At 36.8% G+C, this 23,485-nt stretch overlaps 1 protein-coding gene and 1 long non-coding RNA gene across 3 annotated transcripts in view; one reads left to right on the top strand and one right to left on the bottom strand.

The window, feature by feature from the left end:
• Positions 1 to 23,485, bottom strand: part of ZFPM2 (zinc finger protein, FOG family member 2) — a 306,116-nt gene that overhangs the window by 127,409 nt on the left and 155,222 nt on the right. The window lies entirely within an intron of this gene.
• On the top strand, positions 10,624 to 12,335 carry LOC115307421. The gene is made up of 3 exons (XR_003915748.1): positions 10,624 to 10,775; positions 11,833 to 11,904; positions 12,235 to 12,335. It is a non-coding gene; the product is annotated as an uncharacterized LOC115307421 (long non-coding RNA).

Genomic DNA, 23,485 nt, shown 5'->3' on the forward strand with positions numbered 1-23,485 from the left:
TGTTCTTACAATTTGGGGTGGGGGAGCAGGAGGGAGGATGCATATTCATATATCCAAGAGTGTACAAGAAAGAGAGAGTTCCTTTACCTCTTACACACTCGCTCAATTGTACTGCCACAGTGTGATTATATCAGATTTAGACATAGACTCATTTAATCAATTAACAGAAGGCCTGAACACATGCAGCACTTTCTCATTAATTATGTGAATGCTGCCTTTCCAATACACTTTGTGAAACTGAGTCTGTGCAGCCTGTGTTAGTATACTTCATAATTGGGGAAATCTTCTTTTTTTTTTTTTTTTGGCAGTAATTGGTTGCTAAAAGTAAGAAAGCTCTGGGGTTTGCCTCTAGGGTTTCCACACATAAAGAGTTTTGAAAGTACTTCATTATCTCTCCTGGTCAGTTCTGTGAAATTAAAACTGTTTCTCTCTTTTTCTTTGAGGAAGTGGTTTGAAAGCAGGGTTCCTAGAAAACGTCTGTGCATATATGGTGTGTGTATGGGCATGTGTGCCTGTGCTCATGCAAACATACACATGTACACATAAAATAATGTAACCCTGGCTTGTCATAGACATCACCGTCACTGAAGTCAACACAAAAACACAAACTTGAAGCACATGGGATTTGACCACCAGCAATTAATTTTATTGAGGCATGATAGTTGTCCAGATATAAGTGGATTTCCCAAGTTCTTCAAGAACGATTTATTTTTCTAAACTTACATGATGAAAATCAATCATAGTTGAGGGATTTGCTAAGATAAGTTCATAAGTTTTGGAAAGGTGTCCAATTGGTCAAACTGAATATAATTTACAGAACTTGTATGTTATTTGGAAGGGCCATAGATAACTAAGTCACTGTACTTTATTATCTGTCTTTCACTGCTTCATACATCTTTTTGTTCTTGTCTCTTGGGGATATACATGCGCATGCACAGATGGGTTCTGCTGCTGCCACTGCATCCCTTCCTGTGAATTTACCAGCTAACCTCTTCACACTGATGGGCTCCCAATAGTTAGTTCTGGGGCAAGGCTCATGGGAATTAATTAGTAAGAATACTACAAGAAGACAGCTCTCTCCCTGCAAGACATTGAGGGCCAGTGTTTCCCTGTAACATAATTATCTCTGGCAAAAACTATTTTCCAAGAACAGCAAATGTTAGTGCAGTCCAAAAAGGTACTTAAAGTTTTATTCAATAGAACCACAGGGGTTGGAAGAAATTAAATGGGGCTCTTCTGTCAAATTTAATCCTTTCGATTTTACCTCTGATGCCTCATATTGGCTAATGTGTATCTACTTTAATGCTGCACTTATCCAAGTTAACTATACTGCACAGTTAATATTTTAACTTTTACTGGCTATCAGAGCAATACAGAAGATCATTCTTTATGATAAATCATTAGAATAATATACCTTAAAAATAATACCTTGTGGAAGTGGTTTTAGAATATGCAGAGACTCTCAGACTTGATAGCCCATGGTAAAGTTTAAAGTAAAATAACTGAATGAAGAAAAAACCTAGACTGGTTATTTATGAGTATTTATACTTTATGAGGAAGGACAGAAGTTGTCTTCAGAAAGACTTATACATGCTTTCTGTTTATATCCCTTCATTCATAATGTAAATGTTTTATATTTCCCCAATAGCATTATGCTAAGAAAAACAGCCATTACATCTTTGGTAGGTGAGGGACTTCTCTAAGGATAAATGTATCCCTGACAACCAGTGTAACAACCTTTGCCATACTTGATCCTCACTCTCTCCACACCACTGGACTTCATAATACAACTCTAAACATAACCTTTTAGTTAAGCAAAGCTGCACCATGTTTGCACATAAAGATCTCCATTTCTGCCTGCACAAGTGAAAAGGGGAAAAATATATATATACATCACTGACTGCCCTTAGGAAGCTTCAGGCCTAGGGATGGGGTCCATGCTCTGAAAACTTCGCTCACTAGCTAACAAAAACTCTATCTCCTGCTTTTCTGCAAATAGCATGGATAGACTAGATTACAATATCTTTAGAGAAGCTAAAATAGCATTCAGAGGGGAGATTTATAGTGCTATATTCATCTTTTCTCACAGAATCATAAAACTCATAGTACAGCAGGCAGAGAATCCATTGCAATCAAATCACTAAAGAAGGCAGTAGGAAAGAGAGCTTGCTCAATTTTACTGGGAACAGAGAAGGGGGACTTCATCCAAAGATTGATTCTTTTATATTTCTGCTAGAATTTTTCTGTTACTGTTAAAAAAGAAAAAAAAAACCACCATCTTTTTATTTCAAATAATCTTCAATATATGCCATTCTACACTATTATTATGGAAACTGAAAAAATTAAAAGACCCATAGATTGTCTTAATGTATATGTGAGTATATAAAAATAGTCCTTACTCTGTCCTTCTCTTCAGGTGACAATTTCACTGACTGCATTGTCTCTTTTGTCTGAATAATGGTCCCAAGCAAGTGGATGAATTTGTCGCAAGGAAAACCATCTTCATTTCCATTTCCTCCATTTCCATTATGTCCTTGTTTTGATAACTCTTCACTCACTGGGTGCACAATGCTTTAAATTGTGGTTTCAAATGTGCTAATGCAAATTCCAAATCACCAGTGTCTGCAGAGAGGGATGGGAAGTTCAGCCCCAGTGTCGGTGCTCTTTTAGGTGCGGTATCACAGTGTTATTTTAAGGTCAGCATTATGCTCAGAGAGACTTTACAAAGAAAGTGGGTTACTTAGGTAACTGTGTAATGTACCTAAACACGATCAGCTCTGTTGGCAGAATTACCATTAAATAACAAGGGTAGGAATGCAAAAATAAAAGAGTGTAAGAACAGATTTAAAAGAAATAACTCACACATTTCTATCTTCAGGCTGTAAGATCTTACCTAATACTTTGTCAAAAGAACAAAGTAATGAAATTTTAAAGTTTTTACTACAATAACCTTGTATCTCCAAGGGAATATTCAGTGAAATACGAGAGAGGTTTTAATACCTGGAAGCACAGCTGCATTATAGTGAGGTCAATTTAGGAGCACTATTGAGACTCTAGGCCATAATGACTCCATATGGAGTCGGACAGTAGCTAAGGTAATAAACTTTCACAGTGTGATTTCTTTGCTCAGTGCAATACTCACATAATTCGGCAGTTACTCATCTTTCATTTAATGGAGAGGGCTTTTTTCCTCTTTTTTTAAGAGCTACCATGTGCTCATTCTTTCCTCCTCATCACGGAAGGTTTACATATCCAAAGAAAACATTAACTGAATTCCCAATGAGAAAACTCAGAATTTTATGACTGTCTGAATGCTGTAGAAAAGGGAAATTCCTCAGTCCTCGACCCTTACACAAAGATGTTTCCGTTTGTCTTAGACACTGGTTTTAAATGGATATTGGCCTTAGTTTCCAGAGTAATAAGAAGACACTAAACGCATTTGAGGACAGAGAAATAAGAAATTGGGGACAGCTGCGGACAGCAGATTTGGGACACTGGTATCATGTATGTAACAAATCTTTATTAATAAGTACATTAAATCCCATATTTTTCATTTATAACCGCTGCATAATTTCCTGTTAACACTTCATGTAAATTCCAGATAAGGTAATAATTTTTTTTCAGAATTCTATTTCTGTTTCATTATATGTTCTACACTCTGCCCCACAGGTCAGTTGCATGATTGAAGTTTTATGCCTCATTAAAATTCCCCTAGTTAAAACATGGAGACAGAATTTTGGTAATTCCTTTCTCCACAACTACAATTAACCATTCCGCTGGATTCCTGTATTACTGCAATCCAAGTTTAAAAATTACTGTATGGTGAGATGGTCAAGGGGTCTAAATGTCCTAAACATAAGGCTCTTATCTTCCTTTGCTCCAATGGCTGAAAAACCCTGCACCACCACCTCCCAGTTCAGTATTTCTAGCTAGCAGCTGCTATCAGAAACCTAAATAACAAAAATATGCAAACTTGCACACTAATTCCCTTTGGAGATAGATCTTGGCTGCAGCCCTGTCATAAATCAGAGAATTTCGATATGAAATGAGGCAAGCAGCTCTAATCATTTCTGCATTTCAAATTGGATCACTGGCTCAATCACTGGGCTTTTTTAAACTGCTTGCCTAAGAGCAAATGTGAGGCGGGAGATAATTCTGAAGAAATCTCTTCTTTTGTGGCCGTAGAACTCTTTTAACTGTTTCAAGACTGAAGGCCACATTTCAGTGATAATAACATATATCTGCTGCGAGAGATATGGATCCTTAAAGACATCTTCCCTCTCTTTCAACTCATAGAATTCCATCAATATCTGCATATATTATATATATTAATGTATGTGCATGTGCATATGGGTGTTGTGTGCATAAAAAGAGAGGGAGAGAAAAGAAGAGAGAAACATCTGACATGTAGCCTCAGTATATTTCCCTTTAGAATTTTCTCTTCTGACTTGGTGTGGGTTTCAATTGCTGCAATGACAGTATAGTTAACTTTGTACACATATACCCAGGCACTTTGGAAATTTATTTAACGATGAAGGTAAAACTGAAAAGTAACCCTCACCTGCCCAGGGTCTGGCTCAGAAATAAATAAAAAAAATAAAATCAAGGTAAACAGAGGTCCTCAATAATTGTGTATGACATCCAAACGCGTCCTCCTTGCCCACCAAAGTCCTGAAATTCTCTTTAATTATACTATTGATTTTCTATTTTCATGCCTTATCTAAACTCTGAAAACAATATATCACAGAAATTACGCTTACAGTCAATTACTGTGCAAACAGCATCCTCTTGACTCTCTGTTTTTCTGTTCAGGGTATTCCCTCTTTTTCACCCAAATGATACTACCAGCTTGTTACAGTTTCAGCGTCCTCACTGCAGTGCTTTGAAATTGAATTTAACTCTATTATCAGCAGGTTTTTGTAATCTCATGTAAGCCTAATAGTGATCAGATGGAATTTTACAGCTAAGCTCCCTGCATTTTGAGGACTAATTTAAAATATTTATAAAATTTTTGGTTTAGACAGTTAAAAAAAATATTCACCTTACAAGGTTTTATTGTCTGCTATTTTCACCTCCTAACCCCTCATACTCTATTTTCTTTCTGGGAGCTGCATACATAGTTTTTGATATTTAATTGTCTGTTAATAAAATTTAGTAAACTGCTTCATTCAACAATGATCCAGACATTTAATGATTTTAGTATCACTGCACCATGCTAATTATGTCGTCATAAAACAAATAACACTGTTTTAGATTATCTCATCTAACTTTGAAAATATGCTGGTAAATCCGAGCATGCCCAAACTCTGCATTGCCTGCCACACCTGATTCTGTCAAGGTTTAAAAATATACCTGTTTGTGCATATATGTATGTATTCTTTTCGGGCACCTTGACAGCTACAAGGGCCATATTGTTGATGTTCTCCTATTCTTCTGCCATGAACACATAAAAGGAAAATCTAAAGAACTCCTGTCAGGTTTGTCAGAGATCATGCTGACAAGCCCAGCTCACCAATAGACATGTCCTTGCATCTAATGACACATAATGCTGAAATCTGGAGCCAGCACACCCATGGAGTTCAAATGATGCTACAGGATCTACCATAGTTCACCCTGCTTGGTAACAGATTTGGCGTACATAAGTAAGCCTCAGAATTCATTCCCCCTTTGCCTGACTGGAGTTCGGAAGATGGACAAACCCAAAACTGATCTGAGCTTTTCAGAAACCCAGGCCTTTAAGCACAGTGACATTGGCTTGGGGACTATCCACGATCGTGCTCAGCAGCTGGGCACAGCCTGCAGGACCTGCAAAATCAGGCCACAAAGCAGTACACCTAAAACCAAAGCCCAGGAACACTAACAACCAGACTGACGGTAAGCTTTTACTCTTCTATTCAAAACAATACATTCAATGTTAATACATCAAGCCTCATGGGGTCTTGCCCGTTAAGTTTGAGGATTTGAATCTCATGAATGCGGAATCTGCATTGTTCTCAGTGGAGGTCACTTTGCTGTGCATGTAGGAACACGCGGTTCGCTTCAACAGCTTACAAGTGTAGCAGAATTGTCAAACTCATTTTGAGCTCACCTCTGTTTCCTCTGTGTCTCAGGGCATGCAATCCCAAATCCTTGTGGTTCAGTGGGGAGTTAAAGCCATACCCTGATGCTATTTCAGGAGTAGAGCGATTGGTGCTACTTCTCTAACTCGTCTAACCACCACTGACGAGAACTTACAATAACCTTAGCTTATTCCACCCACCCAAATGAGATTTTTCTGCTCGAAAAGGGGCCAAACTTCACACATCAGCCCATAGTATAGGAGAGCGGCCCTATACCATGTCTGAAATTCCTCTCCAAAGTACAACATGCCTCATGATTTAAGTCATTAAGAAGGTGCCAGCAAAAGTTCAATTGAGCAATCAGTAGTCTTTTAATGTATGTTATCATACTTTCCTCTCTCTCCACCTTGGTTTAAAAAGGCCTCATGATTAATGTCACCTTTCTTCTAAAAATGTTGTGCAAACAAACAGTTCACCGTAAAGTTTTAATTTTAGGTTAATTTTCTGATAGTATCTATCTCTTTTCTTACATTTAAAATCAGTGTCCATTGAAAAAAATTAAAATTCAATTGAGACCACATTGAATGTTTAAATGTGACCTCGGGCTGCTTCTAGAGAACACTAAATGAAGGTAAATTGTAATGGTTTCTGAAAAACATCTGTTTTCATACAGATGTTTCTCATAACCACTGGCTGTAGCATGGCTGTAGACAGGTGCACAGAGCTGCAGTATGCCACCAAGTTACACATTTTTTCTCTAGGGATAAACTATATTTTTTACTGGTTACCTTGCTGTTGTTGTTTTCCTTGTCGGCACTGCAGAGTTGAATAGCTTCTTTGAGCCAAGGTGCATAACAGCTGCTCAATTATTAAAACTCAATGTAATGTTACTAAAATCCCAGTAGTTGTAATATAATGAAGCATTTCAAGCTTCACAATCCTAAAAAGTATCAATCCAATATCATAATAGAGGAGTTCAAGCAAAAACCAGATCTGAATGGAAATTACCTCCTCTAAACACAGCCCTTTCGACACTTTCAGGAAGGGATTTTCTTCAGGCATGGGACCCCAAAGCATTTTGGAGGCAATTTCCCATTTGATGGAATAGGCTTTTTATAGCTAACTTCTTTTCTCCCCCCTGACTTCACCTTTTTAATTCATATATTCAGAGTTAAGAAAAAGCTCACAAAAGACACGAGGACCAGATACAAACAGAGAGTTTTTTCTCCGCTGGGGCAATGCCACAGTGGGACATCACTGCACTGAGAGAAGATTTAAATTTTACTGTATTTCCTGTCTCAAACATTCATCTGTTCCCTTCACAAATGGAACAGAACCACTCCCACCATGCAAACAGCTGCTACAGCACTTGTACTTGCCATTTGTCAATGGCAACTGAGTTTAAAACACCTAAGAAAGCGTTTCTGAAGAAACTGCTCCAGTGTAATATGGAGGATTTAATGGAAAATAAGAAAGCCATATATTTTGGTGATAAGTCTTCTATTCTGATTCCATGGTATTCAGTTTATTCATAACTTCATAAGAAAATCTGTGGGCTTCCATAAATTCCATGTATCTTTTGCTGTGACAATGCTAAAACGTGAAATTTCTGGTAAAATAAAAGTATTTCAAGATTATATATATATAATTATATACATGTGGGGTTTCTTTTAAATTACAGAAGAATGTTATCATTTCTAAAACAACAGTTAAGGAAATATGAAAGCATAAAGGGGGAAAGGATTGAGTTTTGTCTCTGAGAAAGAAATAGTGTACAGCGGGCAAAATCAAGGTCTGCTTCTAAAGATATAAAAATCCTAAATATAGGGTTTTTTCTTCTGCTTGTGTCTGAGATATTGAATATAGAGGAAACATATGGAGTACTAAATAAAATGTGGAAAAATTAAAAAAGGTGGAAAAATATTGAAAAGACAGTATCTACAGAGTGGAGGGATTTCACAATGTCATGTCAGTACTGTCTCACTTTACATAGTATTTTCCCTTTTAGAGTGCATATTTTATTATGTCACTGTTTAGAATACCAAAATAATAGCATGTTTTACTAATTATTGTGTTAAGAGTCCTGAATGTTTTAGAGTTTAATTATGCACAATTAATATCGAATAGAGTTGTATTCCTTCATTGAAGCTTTTACGAGGGTTGCGAATAACCCATTTATTGCTCTATTCTCTGCCTTTCAGGGTTTCAGGTACCATTTCCATCACCTTGCACTCACTGTTAAAGGCACAACTAGACAGATCAGCAGCTCCCCTGCCCATTCCCCTTCCCACAGACAAGGTACCCATAATCGTATTTTGTACTTTGGAGAACTTGTTGAACAATTGTTCTCAGATGATATACATCTTCTCTTTTGAGTTTGTTTGTTTGTTTTTTAATCAGAAAAGCTGCAAAACTGCTTTAAGATTAACCTCAATTTCACAATTAAAAGTGTGTGAAAGTCTAAACCTTCTCAAAATAGAAACACTTTTCCAACTTGTTCACAAAGATGAACATAAAATGAAGGCAAGAAGGTGTGTCATACTCTCAGTCTCAAGGAAAGCATTGTCAGCATTGCCTACAAATTCCTAGATAGGCATGAACAGTGAGATGGCCATCTCTACTTGAGGTGTTTCCCCAAAACCTATCTTAAACAACATCTTGTTTCCCAGTGCACAGTCACTTAAGGAAATTTGGTGACAAAAGGAAATTTGATTCTCAATAAAGACAAATGCCTAATGAGTGATCAAAATGCAAAGAAATAAAGTGCACTACTCAAAGTAAATGTATTTTAAAAATTATATAAAAGGTTGAAAGAATTATTCCAGCATCTTAATTTCCATTGAGGATGAACAACAGTAACATTACATTTTCCTGCAGCCTTATTCGCTCAGCCAAAAATGTAGCTAAAGGCTTCTGAAGTATGGAGATTCAATTAAAAGAAGCACCTTTTTTCCCATTCAGATCAGAGGTGACATATTTCTTTTAATGTTCTCTTTTGAATGGTGAGAAAGAGAATAGTACTTTATGATAAAAAAGATTTTTTCCTCCTTCTGCTTTCCATCTCTGCTTCATTTTACACAGGAATCTTTTCTCTTTACAATTCAGTGCAACATGTGTAAACATGGATTATACCACATCAGAAACCAAGTTAGCTATCTCAAGAGAATTTGTATCTCTGCTGTGTGTAAGTAAGCAGATTAATTCCTAGATCAGGCATTACCTAATGCATTTTCAATTCAATTTCTTCTTTTCTTTCTGCACACAAGATCAGGGAAGTGGGATTATTTTATTAATTTAACTAATATTTTGCATGTTTTCTCTGTTATCTTTCTTTCCTCCAAAATTTTTTGTTAGCTCCTAGTGAGTGATTTAGTATGAGCAAGGATGTGTAAAGACAAGAGACCTAAGCCCTCAACACCTTACAGAGAAATAAATGGCATAGGGAGTGACACACTTTTCCTCCTACTACACTACCGGGAATAAGGAATTCTCACATATTTCAAACCCTGATCTACAGCAGCACATCCTGCCTGGGGTAAGCTCAGTTATTGTACAAAATTTAGGAGAAGATTATTTATTCATTAACATTTATGCTGCTTTTATGGAAAATCTCAGAAGTAAAGAATGAGCCAGTCTGGTTTTATTACAGCAGTGCCTGCTAGCACTGTTTGAGGTAAGGGTCTGTCAACATATCACAAAAGCATGGAATTTACTGTGTAAAATCAGTCCACTGGCCCATCGAGCCTGCTAGCATGCCCCAGTTAGCACCCAAGTCTGATGCTTAAGCAGAAGATGGCACAGTAAGCCCTTAATACATCTGACTAATGTTAAACTTGGGCAGGGGCAGAGGCAAGACATTCCTTCTTGCTCTCTGCAGTGTTCACGTAACGCCCAAAGACAGGAGTCGATTATGTCCCCGTAACTAAGAAAGGAACAGACAGTGATAAAAATATATGGATTCTTTGTAAGTCAGCCCTGCAACTAGCCACAGGAACGGGTGTGCTACAGTGAACAAACTCATCATACATTTCTATTTTACACAAAATTAATATTCAGTCTTTTTTTCCCCCCTTAAAATCAGCTCAAAATCACTCCAACCAAGGTACTCTAAATTATCTGTTTAGGATGGAGCTTCAAATTAGGAAGGGTAAATACTTGAGAAATGAAAAAAAGTCTTGAAGATCAATAAGAAAAAGGACAGAGAAATTAGAGAAAGAAGGAAACACAGCTGAAACAGGGAACAAGGAGAGATTGTAAAGTGAGGAGAAAGGCTAAGGGGTAATTACCAGAAACATAAACAAGAGATAAATATTATGAGATGGGGTAAAGTGAAGAGTTAGGGGAATCTATGTAGCTGAAAATGAAACTGCATGGAGAGAGCTGTTGGGGTGCGGACAGAATAGCAGGAGGAAGGCAATCAAAGCCATCAACAGAATTTCCTCTTTCCACAATGCTCCAGATTCTCTACTGTTTAAGACCCTCAAGTTCTGCATTCCAGGTGATCTCACAGAGATATTCAGAAGTTGAACAAGATGTCATATAGGGGTGTATGCACGAAGAAGGGAACAGCAGAAGACAGGAAACAGCAGAAACTGTCAAATACATTCCTAAAAAATCAGCCAAACAGGCCAATAAGACGGGGGGAAAAAAGTAGGAGTAATATCAATGGCTCAAGTTGATGTAGATCTCAAGGCATTTTGAGAGGTTTTGACCTGAGTTAAGTATAGTAAGGATTTTTATACCTCTTGAAATACGTTATAGTTCGTATTTCTCCTATACAATACTTTTCTTCATCCAAACCTGAACTCATCCTTGTCAGTATCCACACAAATGCAGTAATAATCTATAGTGCATACCTTACACAGATGTAAGGTGATCCTGTTTGTATTCTCGAACTCCCCCTGCCACAGAACAACTCCACCCAAAACCAAACAAACAATCAAAAAAAAGAAGCAGGTTTGTTTGGTTTTTTTTTCTAAAATGAGTAATTTTTTTTTCTCCCCAGACGTTTGTGAAATTAGTTATTTTAGTTGTCACCCCTTTTGGAGAATGATGTTCATATCTAAAGTTAAAATTAATACAAATGACTGAAGAGGCACAGCCTCATTACAAAGGATTTATACACAAACCCTCTTATCAATACCAACCTCCTAGTTCTTAGACTCCTAAAGACAGAAATATGGAGCTACAAATAACATTCATTTCCCAATTACTATGCCAACCAGCTCTTTTATTATAGACTGTATTTGCATTTGACTGACTGGTCTATTGGAAACATAGTGCTGCTACACCATCATCAAGCATTTTCTCTTTTTCAAAGACATAATCCAGACTATGTGCACCAGTGCGCTATCTGTTGGTTTAATCATTCCTACACATGATAAGGGATCCTACTCTTTGCAAATCTGGATTTTTGTTAAATACCTTCATGTTCCAATTTTAACCTATCAGTCCTGAAATGATGGGAATTCGTTGCAGATTAATTGTTTATTGGACTTATGCATGAATCTACTTATTTTCTATTTTTATAGGTGGTACATTTGAGAATGTGTTCAAAGGAGCATTGTTTTGTATTTACATTTTCTTTACAGTTAGGATCTGCATATAATATACATAAAAAGTTTAGTCTTCTTTTATGTCATGAATTGTTGTGAACAGCCAGAATCCTACATGCCTACTTTGCATTTACAATTTTTACATAAAGAGTATAAAAATTAGTTCAATTCACAGGGTGTTAATGTACAACCCTTTTGGTGTCTGATCATCATTCCAGGGAATAATTTTGTAAGACAGGTGTTTGTTTAGCCTGTAGGAAACCTGAGACCTCCAGAGTGCTGTCAAGCAGGTTTGTTCATTTCTTTGTACCTTATCTCCCATTAGAAAATATTTCCTGTTCTTTCCCTATAAATTCTCCCAGGAAGGGATTTCCTCCTTTTCCCATCTTGATTCAGACACTATAATAACAACAACACAATTATGTGTTTTGTGACATTTAATAGTCTAGTCTGGATACCAAGAACTTCTTGGGGCAGAAAGCACAAATAAAAAAAAATGAAGTTATAGCAATTAAATTACCAGAATGCAAATAAATAGTCACAAATACTGTTCTCCATTATTTATGCAGATATAATTGATTTTAATCTTCTCTTATTGTTTCTCAGTCTAATTGTTTCAGAGTCAGATTTAAAGTGAAGCTCTGACTGCACTGGCACACAAGTTTAACAGAAGGTCGTACACATGCTGTATGTGGCCAATGCTGGGAACTAAGGAATCGAGCAAGAAGAATATTTTGCTATTATAAAAGTAAAATTATGGCTCTTCATAATTCTTTATATAGGGAGAAAGGAGGGATATCTATGGAAAAAATCCAGCTTGCTTCTTCAGATATATCCAATTGTCTTAATGACATTTTTATTTTATATGTATCTGTGAGTAAGGCAGAAAACTGTAGTGCTCTGTTTTGCATTGTGTCTAAAGTTATACTCATCGTGGTTTCAGAACAAGAAAGAAAAGTCACCTCTCCTGCCCCACTGAAACATTTGGGGTTCTACACCTAGCACACTGGGGTCAGAAATATGGCACAAAGACTTCTGAAATAAAAAAGGGTAAGTGAAAATTGTGATATTCCATGAATTTGAAAATATTTCAGAATTAAAACAACAAAGAAAGAAATAATGAGAAAAAATACAGTTGTTAAAAAAAATCAACATTTTAAAGAAATCAATGTTTAAATATTAACAATTCAAAATTCTACTGGTACATTGTTTTTCAGTGATATTCATGATAAATTATGTGACTAGTCTATTCAATGCCATATTGTGGAAATACATGTATGGGAAAACACCCATTACAAGAAACACTTTTGAGATGGACACAGATTAAAACAGAGTAAGAAAATTCTGTCCTGCATTGTTACAAAGATTTCTAAAATCTTGAAATATTTCAAATTTCTTTCAAAGATCCACTCTTCCCATTTCTTTCAGGGATGATTTCAAAATGGCTCTGCTCCTCCCTCTACTTTGCTACAACTAAAATTTAAAGTAAAGTGAAAACTACATCTCCATTATTTATATTATATCCAATAATATGCACTATTCAATGAAAACATGAAATGCCTCACTTTTAATGGGCAGTTCAAATATCCCTATGCACATCTTAGAGGGGAAATTTTTAATTTATATAAATCCACTTTGATGATTTATTTCAATTGACAGTGCTTCCCTATATGATGTTAAAAGAGTAAGCAATGGCATTTAATTGAATCAAAAGGCAATATGATGATAGTGAGTTCAGTCATGCTTTTACTGTTAACACTGGTGCAACGATTTATTAATTTGCCATTCCACTTACTTTTGTTTTCGAACAACCATAAATTACAGTTACACCTCTACATAACTACCAGTTGGCACATATGTGATACTGGTAATGACATATATATATATAACTAGAAGAGATCATGACAGTGTATATGTTCTATTCCAAATCAAAAACTTTCTGACTTTGTCTAGTGAAAACTATCACTCCTGTCATGTGTATGTTCAACACCATCATAAATTTAGTGACTGGTGTGTCAAATGTGAGGAATTGCAATCAAGTTGAGAACTGTAAAGAAAATTCGAGTCAAACCACAAGAAGTTAGAGGTTATGATCAAATACAGTCAGTGATGAGTGGTATTACCGAAATGGAAATGGTTGGTAAACACTGCCCAGGTCTTAGCACATCACTAGTATTAGCAGTTTATCTAATTAAAGGGCTGGGCATTCAAAAAGACTCTCATGTAATGAAAAAATATGGAAATTTCCAATTTTATTTTATTGGTTTTAATTCTACACTGGAATGATTTAAGATTTATTAATATATTATTTGGAGACTTTTTCTCTAGACCAGTCTAGTGGTCATGGCATGTGCCTTGCACTTGAAGCTATGCATGAGCCCCTTTGATGCCAACTTCAGGCACAGAATTAGTGTCACTCATATTTTGCAGTCCTGTGATCAAAACAACGGGTGATTCATTATAAATTTTTTATTTGTAATTTATCCAGATGGACTTTTTTATTTATTGGAGAGTAAAAATTAATGTTCTTAAGGAGAAAGGGGCACTGCAGCCTTCATATATGCCATGCAATACCCTCAGGACTCTGCTTTGGTTTCTTTAACTAAATCTTGAAAAGTCTTATAAAAAGAGTAACCATATTTTTCAGCAAAACAGTATTATGGTGCTTTGTGTTTTCTGACTGTTCATCTCCACCAGTAACCATAAACTGCTGGCACTAGTGCCAAGTTTGTTACAGAGAGATTAATGTTGGCAGCACAAGAGCTTCTGAGCTTTTTAAAATAAATTTGGCACTAAGCTCTAAAAGGGTTCATCATCACTGATCTAGATTACATCCTTCTTTATCAAGAAATAAGTTTCAAAATTCCTATCTAAATAATACTCCTGATTTATTTGTGTTTTGTTCCATTAGATTAATGCATATAGGAAGAATTTTCTGAAGTAATCTGCAAATTCACTGCATTTTTCATTCACTATCTCTAAAAAACTCATGTCTGCAGCTTTAGTGTGATGTAACTGTTATTATACTAATCTTAATTATCACCATTTTAGCTTTTGCCTCCCACACTTGTTGTCATTGTACTCATGTCTGGTTTAAAAACAGGACCTAAGCTAGCTGAGGCCAGCAGCTGTCTTTTTAGTATCAGGTTCAGAGTCTAGCACAAAGGAGCACTAGTTCCCAACTAGAACCTCAACATGCTGCAGCACTACAGATGTTAAATGTCATAATAATGATTGTATCTTCCTTACACAGTGATTATGAACAAAGCTGTACATCTTTCAAAGAGCTCTTGTTTTTACTTTTCACCAGCAGCTAAAGCAAGCAACACATTTCCATTACAAGATGAAGCTGTACAATCTCATCCAACAAATGATCTCACTCTGACCCTCACACTAACTTTGCTATTAAGCAAAAACAGGCACATTTTCCAATATTGATTCCAACTAATGTCTGATCCTAACAGGCATGATCTTATCGGGGCCCCACTATAATAGAAGGAGTGTCAGAGTTAAACAGAATAGGTTTAGATAAGATCACAATCTTCCTCACCATGATGTGATGCTATCACTGAGTGAGTATAGTATTTGAAGTAATTATCATTAATAGATATTGGCAATAGGAAGAGTGGTCACTGCTAAGATCTAAACAAATTTGTGCATGATAAAATAAAGCAAGTTTTATCCCAATAGTGGATATGTTATACACCCTAAGAGACTTTGTTGCCTTTATTTTTTTCTTTGAAATTATAGATATTGAATCAATAGAGGAATATTGAGGAGCAATGCTACATGGTTTTTTCTGTACCTTCTGTTTTGTGGCAAACTGCCACTTCGGCCTTTCTGCTGCTTTCCTGATGCCTTCATTGACCAGATGTCTCATGATGTGTTGTGTGGACAGACCCTGGTCCCAGGGTTTGCCTGAAGAGCCATGGCCAAAGCTGATTTCATGGCGCCCTTCCTTGTTAGCCGACAGTGGAGCAGCAGTGACCTGTCTGACAGGAGGTGTGGGAAGCAAAGGGTCATCTTTCTAGACTTTGAGCCCTACAGCTGTTTCCTTACTTGAACTACTCTTTGCAGGAATATGGGCAGTGCCACGGTGGGTTAGCCTAGAGGACTGGTCTCTAAGGTAAGTGTGGGCTGTGGCAAAAGCCACAAGGTTGACAGTCATCTGGTTTGGTTTGGTTTTTGCTTCAGCATTTGTTCTGATTGTAGTAGACTTTCTGCATTCCCAGAAAGACGATGGTACTGTAAAAAGGAACACCCGCTTTGATGTGGCAAATTATACGTGAAACTCTTAAGTCTTTCTCCCCTGAACCTGTCAGCATGTAAGATCAAAACAGCACAGAATGAAAATAATAATTTATAGCCCTGGAAAAAATGTTATCAACCTAGGAAAACTGAAAACACTAATATAAAAAAAAAGTCAGTTCATAGTTATGCATGTGCTTTTTGTAATGAAATAGCAGAAGCATAGCTACACTTTCAAAGCCATACAAAAATAATACATAAGGAAAGGGTGTAAATCTAAAATCCCCTTAACTATTCACCATTATAAAAAATAAGCAAGTGTGCATGTAGAACTAAAAGGGCACAATCAGTTTTCCAAGAAACAATGTTGTCTCTGTTATTCTGATAAAAATACTGAACTCTAATATACTATTTTTCATTCTTACAGACATTAGCTAATTAAGAAATTAAAAAAAAATTCTAAATTAATAGCTTACTTGCCAAGATTGCCCAAATATTGGTCTTATACACAGAAACCTACAGGCAGCTTTTCTACTTATCTTCATGTATTCGTCTTCTCAAATGTGTGATTAACTCCAGAGCACTGAAATCTTTTTGATAATCACTGAAGATGAATGTATCAGGACAATCAGCAGCATATGGAACACAGAATGCTGCCAGATGTTAACACACTAAAATAAAGCAGAACCATCCGTGTACTCTGTATCTTGTCTAAAAATAATATACTCATTGACCTTAACCCTAACAAACCAGTCCCATCTTCAAGGTCAAATAAAATAACAAATATTTATCTTCTATGGAGAGGTTTATAGACTGTACTTGCAGTGTTCAGTGTCACAAAATGCTAAGCCTACCTCAGCCTTACTGCTTTGAATGAAAGCTTGAGGTGCTCAGTACTAAGCAAAATCAAGTCCTAAGTGCATTATTAATCACTGTTGTAAATTTGTGGTCATTGTGCGTTCCCTTTCATTGCTTTATATTTTTTTCAAAGACTACACATGGAAGCAGAAAAACATCTAGGTAGAGTAAAAAAATTAAGGCATATAATTGTGATGTCTAATGCATACTTCATTTGGAAGAGATTTGCAAATGCTCTATGTTACCTTGAAAGAATAACTTCAGCCATCTTTGTTATCCCAATACAAGTGCAAATATCGAGGTAACATACTGCTGCAGCTCTCATGAGCCTGAATACCAGGCTACAGTGGGTCATGGCAGCAAATATCACCCCATCAGCGTCTTTACTTCTTCATGCCTTTCAACCATCCCAAAGGAGACACTCCTGTCCAACAACACAGCCAGAGAAAGGCAGAATACAATGAGAACATCACGACTATTTTGGAAGAGTTCAGGAGACCTCACAGTTATGGTAGTAATAGTAAACAAACAGACAGTTAAGCATCTTTGGTATGACTGATAAGGAAATGATTATTTAAGCTCGAAAAGGCCATTTAATCCCAAGTACACCACTAGCCAGAGCAAGCTAGTAGGTGCTACTAGAAAGTCACTTAAATCCTGTAAGAAGTGCTAGCAATTGGCTTGGAAGAGGGAATGTGAGGAATGTTAAGGAGGCACGACCACATCAAGTGGTCTCACATTTATGAAGTCAAGTTTGAAAACATGGCTATTCTTCTTACTTTCCACAGCCGAATGTGGTGGTGGAGGTGGAAGTGGTTTCAAAAGTAATCAGTGTGTGTGCAGTCATTTACTGCACACAGGTACTGTTTCTATATTCATTTGAGATTTACTAGCACAGAAGCAAAAAATGAGCACTGAGGATGCCAGTGATGCCAAGAGCCTCTCGCAAATATTTCCACATCCAACCCATGGTGTGTTCTCTGTTTTTCAGCCTGGCTAATCGGGGCTCTGGTACCTGATAGTGGATGACTGACTACGAAAATCAAGATTCAGCTTACTCCCTGAGGCCTGCTGTACCGCCAGATCAAAGTGCTTACACTTGGCAACCTGAAAATCAAATACCATTGCTCTCACTCCAAAAACGTGTTAAACAGAAGCCTGGGACAATGATCCTTGTAAGTTAGACAGTATTCCTTAAAAAAAGAGATACAGAAAACTTCAAAACAAAGTCCTAAGTAAAACTGAAAATAATGTTTTGAAAAAGCTACACTGACTCAATATTTGGCTATACACAGAATGTTAATTCTAACTGTAGTTAGCTAGAAACTGGATTGGGAAGGGAGAATATTCAGAAGAAAAAAAACCTGCAGGCAGTTGGGAAGGGACATGCCAAAGAAATATAGCAGTTACTTCCTTATCTCTCAGCTAGCCCTTGTTATATTTCAATTAGATTTTGAAAACGGTAACCTATACAGTATGACCAACTGTCTAGCTTCCTGTAACATCCCATCTGCCATCTTCTACAAAAAACTGTCTCATTCTGGCCTTTTAAAGACAATCTTGAAAGATTTTAGCTACCTGCAGGCATTTCTGGGCAGCCGGACAAGCAAAGTTGGCTGCAGAAATTTCTCAGCATCAAGGTGCCAAAAGCCACAGGGTCATCTGGTCCTTTTACTTCCCCCACACCACAGTTCAGCTGCGCCTACACCACTCCTCTCGTCTTGGTCCAGCCTGTTCTTAAACACACCAGCCACAGATTTACTGCAACCTCCTGAATCTCCTCCAGCTTTTCAGTCTCATTAACATTAGGAAGTTCTTTCTTGTATCTAATCTAAATCTTCCCTGCTGTTACCTTGCTGGAAGGTTCACTTAATGCAACCCATCCTGTCCTTCCGTGGTCCATGATCTGGGTGGATCCAAGAAGTGAAGGAAACCCTCTACTGTGGAGGCATTCAGGATTAAGATGGTATTTTTGCTTGGAGGAGGGGACCAGAGTGAGAAGGAAAACAGGAATATGATAAAATAGTGGATCCCAAAAGAGAAAAATACAATTTGGAATGTAACAAATATAAACAACAAGACCCAATATTTAATGTAGCAAATGCAACCACATCCAAGAGGAAAAAACACCATAAAAGTAAATCAGTAAGACTAAGACACACTAGGAGGTCTACTGCAGAATTAAAAATTAGCAATAGTAGAACCAGCCAGCTTCAACGCAAGCAGAAAAGAAAGAACTAAGATATTTTGGATCTACTATTGTTTTCTGCTTTATTGCTCTCTTTCCTTTATGCTAATTTGCCCCAGTTTTCTTCCAAAAGTGAGGACAACAGCTTGCAGGAGGGGGAGAGAGGGAAGGATCCTTCCTCACCTCCCCAGCTTTGAGGCACACCTCCCTCAGCTCCCCTAAACTTGTCTTTAGTGTCCTCACACATGGCAGGAGTTCCAGATTTGTGTTTAAAAAAAGTGGTCACTCATCCCCCAGATCAGAGACTGTCATGTGGAAAAGAAAGCTTCAAAGAAGAAAAAGTATTTTTGGAAATGTGAGATGTTTATAAATAAATACATAAATAATAATTATTAACATATATGAAGTTTCTATTAAAAATAATATCTTCTGTGCATTTCAAATATCAAATCAAATGTCAAAAACAAGATATAAAAATTAATCTGTGACAGGGAGAATTTTAAATTTTAAGACATAGTCTCAGAGTCAGAATAATCTACATAAACTATGATGATATCTCATAGTTATGTAGTTCATTCTAAATGCATCAGTAGTGTTCAGAACGCTACCTTGCCCTTACAGTACAGAAAAGGCAGTATTTTGTCTATGCAAAACTCAATTATTCCCTAAGTATGTTAAAAGAGCTCAAAAAAATTATAACTATGTTTAATGATTCACTAGTTATAAGGCATTTTGTAAATACATTTAAACATTTCCCCCACTCTCTAGTCTGTGGAATACACAATAAAATGCATTAGTGAAAAGAAAGGGGATAGAAGTTTTATTAATTGGTATTCAGTTATTTAAGATGGGATATGAATATCACAGAATCACAGAATCATTTAAGTTGGAAAAGACCTCTGAGATCACTGAGTCCAATCTGTGACTGATCACCACCTTGTCAACTAGACCATGGTACTAAGTCCCCCGTCCAGTCCTTTCTTGAACACCTTCAGGTATGGTGACTCTACCAGCTCCCTTGGCAGTCCATTCCACTATTTGACCTTCACCCTTTCTGTGAAGAAATTCCTCTTGATGTCCAGCCTGAACCTCCCCTTGCAGCTGGAGGCCATGTCCTCTCATCCTGTCGCTAGTTGCTGAGAGAAGAAACCAATCCCTACCTTGCTACGATCTATGAAACAATATAAATATGAAAGTATATAAAATCTGATGGGGCTATGCATGTAATTCATCATGTATGGGATATCAGGACACACCAAAAACCTCTATAAAATAAATAATATCATCAGGTAGAGTACTAGCTGCGCAACCCTTCCTCTGCTGCAACCGGTATGGAGCTGGTAGGGAGGGTAATTGATGATGTCTCCCCTGTTCTTTGCTCTGGAGCCCTAATGGCTGGAGCTAATTGTCTTTTGAGCTTCTCTGGAGCCTAAGGAGCCACCACAGGATGAGACTGACGAACTTTTTCTCCCGGCTTGATAAATGAGGCTCAGGACATTTACAAACTTCCCTCAGCACTGAATTTCTCAGGTCAAGCTCTGTATTTCCCATATTTTGGTGGTACAAAGTGGATCTGCTGCATGTGGAAAAGGACACATTTTGCTACTGGCTATGTGATACTACAACATCATTAGAAGAGGAGCTACAGCTGAACGATGATTTTTAGGACATAGTAACAATCAATACTTTCTTCTGACTAGAATGTGCTATTTTTATATAGTCACAATCACTTATGTTGTGTGTATATTTATGTAGGTATATATACTTTTTTTTTTTTTACTTCTTTATGTTTACCTATATATTCATATATATACCATACTTTCACAGAACACAGTTAATTTGACTGGTAATAAAACAACCAGAAATACCCTTTATTTCTATCATTTTTGAAAATTTGCAGGCTACTTCTCTTGAGCATATTCAGACAGAAAAGGAAATGATCTTTGGAATTTTGATCATTCCATTACACTGTATGGGATGGCAAGGAGCCACTGTCTTAAGTGAAATCACTGTTCCATTCCTTTATTTGAAGTAATTTTTTTCTTTAAATGAAGATAGACAATTATTTCAAATATTGTTATTGTTACTATGATATGGCACCTTGGTCTGCATTTCTATTAACACAAACAAATTTTGGCACCACCAAAACGTGAATTTTCTTTTCACACCAAAATTTTCTCTACAACACACTTTTATTCCAAACAACTGCCCACTATTGCCTCTATGAATCTTATGGAAAGCACCCTTGATGTTTTCATAATCCTATGCATTTGTATGTCCAGACAGTACATCTCGACAATATACTGAGTGGAACACAAGTGCTATCACAGTTCCACAGGCAACAGCATCACAGTGCTTTTTTCCACTACCAATGTACTCTAAGGCTAACTACCCTTAGGCAGGTATAGCTTTATATGTAATAGCCCCAAAAATACCCAGGAGTGTCCAGGATGTTTTATTTTCAAGCGTTCAAAGAAAGAGCACAAGCCTTTGGTTCTTTCATTTCAGTGTCCATTGTAACTACCAAATACTTGGGTTAACAATGCAAACATTTTCACAGAAACAAGCACCTTCATAGCTTTATGTTCCACTAAAATGATGAAGCTAGAATTTCCCATGCTTGTTCTATGAATGTGAAACTGCTGAAAAAAAAGTGTCAACATTTTAGAAACAATTTTATTTCAGAATTAAAAAAATAGTGTTAACATTTAGTGAGAAGGAAGGTATTTCAAAAACTGCTGAATATTTAAATCTGACATTTTATATCTGCTTAGTCTATAATACTTATGTTTCATAAATAAGAAGAGGTATCACTATAAAAAGCATGAATTGAAAAAATGTCCTCAGAGGACAACATTATTGTTAAATTTCTCATTTTAAATATGAGTATAGAACTAGTGTCTTTTAGGTATTGCAGTGCAATGAGGTACATGACTGACCTTAAATGGAGATAAATTATTTTTCTTGTATGAAGTTTTAAAATAAGACTACATCCCATTCTAAAATTTGTGTTATAAATTTAGCAAAATCTACACAGCAAAATAAGCATTTGAGTCTTAAAGCCTGTGGTACAGAGAAGATTAGACTAGCTAGAAAATTATTAAGACAGTCTAGAAGCACAAGAATATGTTGCTACTGAAATTTATTGCAGTGATTTTCTCCAAACAGCTTGTCTTGTGGGTCCTTTCCAAATCAGCAAATTTTGCGATTCTGTGATCCTAAAGTGTAAGAGCCTGGCACTTTCAGATAGCATCTCCCTCTACTGATGCCTGAGAGGCCTTGGACCAAATTTTCCTGCCTTTCTTTCTGTTCTAGGCTCCTGACTTTGCCTCCTCTCTCCTGCTGGGCCATCCCCTTGCTCTGCTCTCAGCACCCTGGCAATGTGCCCCACAGTACATTCCCACTTTCCATAAGACCCCCTACTGAAATGAAGCTTGCCAAAATAGGACAGAAAGTTTATTGAGTTTTCTCCCAGGGAACTAAGTTAGTTTAAAGGGAATGATTGGTAATGTCTACTACTTAATTACAAGAGTATTAGGATAAATTCTGCTTAATGGAGCTGCTTATAGCAAGCACCAAGTCACTGAATTAGTTTTAAAAACCTTTCAAAGTGACCAGTGGTAGTTTTAAACAAATGTTAAAGTACTGCTGTTTTGATAAACAGGTGTCAAAATGCACCATGGGTATATGTATTCCATAAAAGGGCTATAGCCAAGGAAAAGAGATTAAAAAGCAAGAGCAATTTTATGTAAAAATCCTCTGTTGACATAATACTACATTCTGAAATTACCCATTCAGAAATGAATAAAAAAAAAGATGTAATTTCAATCCTGTCTTATTTGTATGTCCCTTAAATATTTAATAGCCTAAAATTACAGCTGTGGTAATGGTGTGCAGTACTAATACCAGTGTACTATTAGCATTTAGACAAAGGTGTAGGATCAAGGTGCTCTTTCTTTTAATGTACCATGTTGCTTCATCATCTATTTGCGATCTGGAAACAAATTCTGCAAGCTGGGAAAAAAATGCTGTGTAAGTTTGGTCTGGTTCTTTTGCCAAGTCCAAGCTGTATCCTCCCCCCTCCCAGTCTCTCAAGCAAGGGAAAAAACCGAACCACAGAAAAACTGAAGGAAGTCTGAACAAAAACGGGATTATATCAAAAATATATATTTATGTATATTTACAGTTATATATACAATTTGAATATATTGTACACACAATAGGGAACTCCCAGGGGGGCAAAAAAGGGAAAAAGAAGGGGGAAACAGGGATAAAAAACCCAAATATCCTCCAAATATACACCGCTAATAGAGAGCTAGCGAACAAATAAAAAAACCATATTAAATACCTTCCTGAACTAAACAACAGAACTGTGCAAAGCACCAACTAACTCCCCACACCTCCCGAAAGGACCAGAGACAACAGCAGGTCTAAGCAGTCAGGCCCTGGCCTATACAAGCAAAGACCGTCTACAGAGAGACCTGTCGCCTTCAGCCACCAGAAGAGAGTGAGCTCTCTTATCTGCACCTTATTTATATGTTGTGTTACGCTAAAGGATGATATGGAATACTTCCTTA

This window comes from Manacus vitellinus, unplaced genomic scaffold (assembly GCF_001715985.3).
Source record: "Manacus vitellinus isolate BGI_N305 unplaced genomic scaffold, ASM171598v3 scaffold_1_pilon, whole genome shotgun sequence".
Lineage (NCBI taxonomy): Eukaryota > Metazoa > Chordata > Aves > Passeriformes > Pipridae > Manacus > Manacus vitellinus.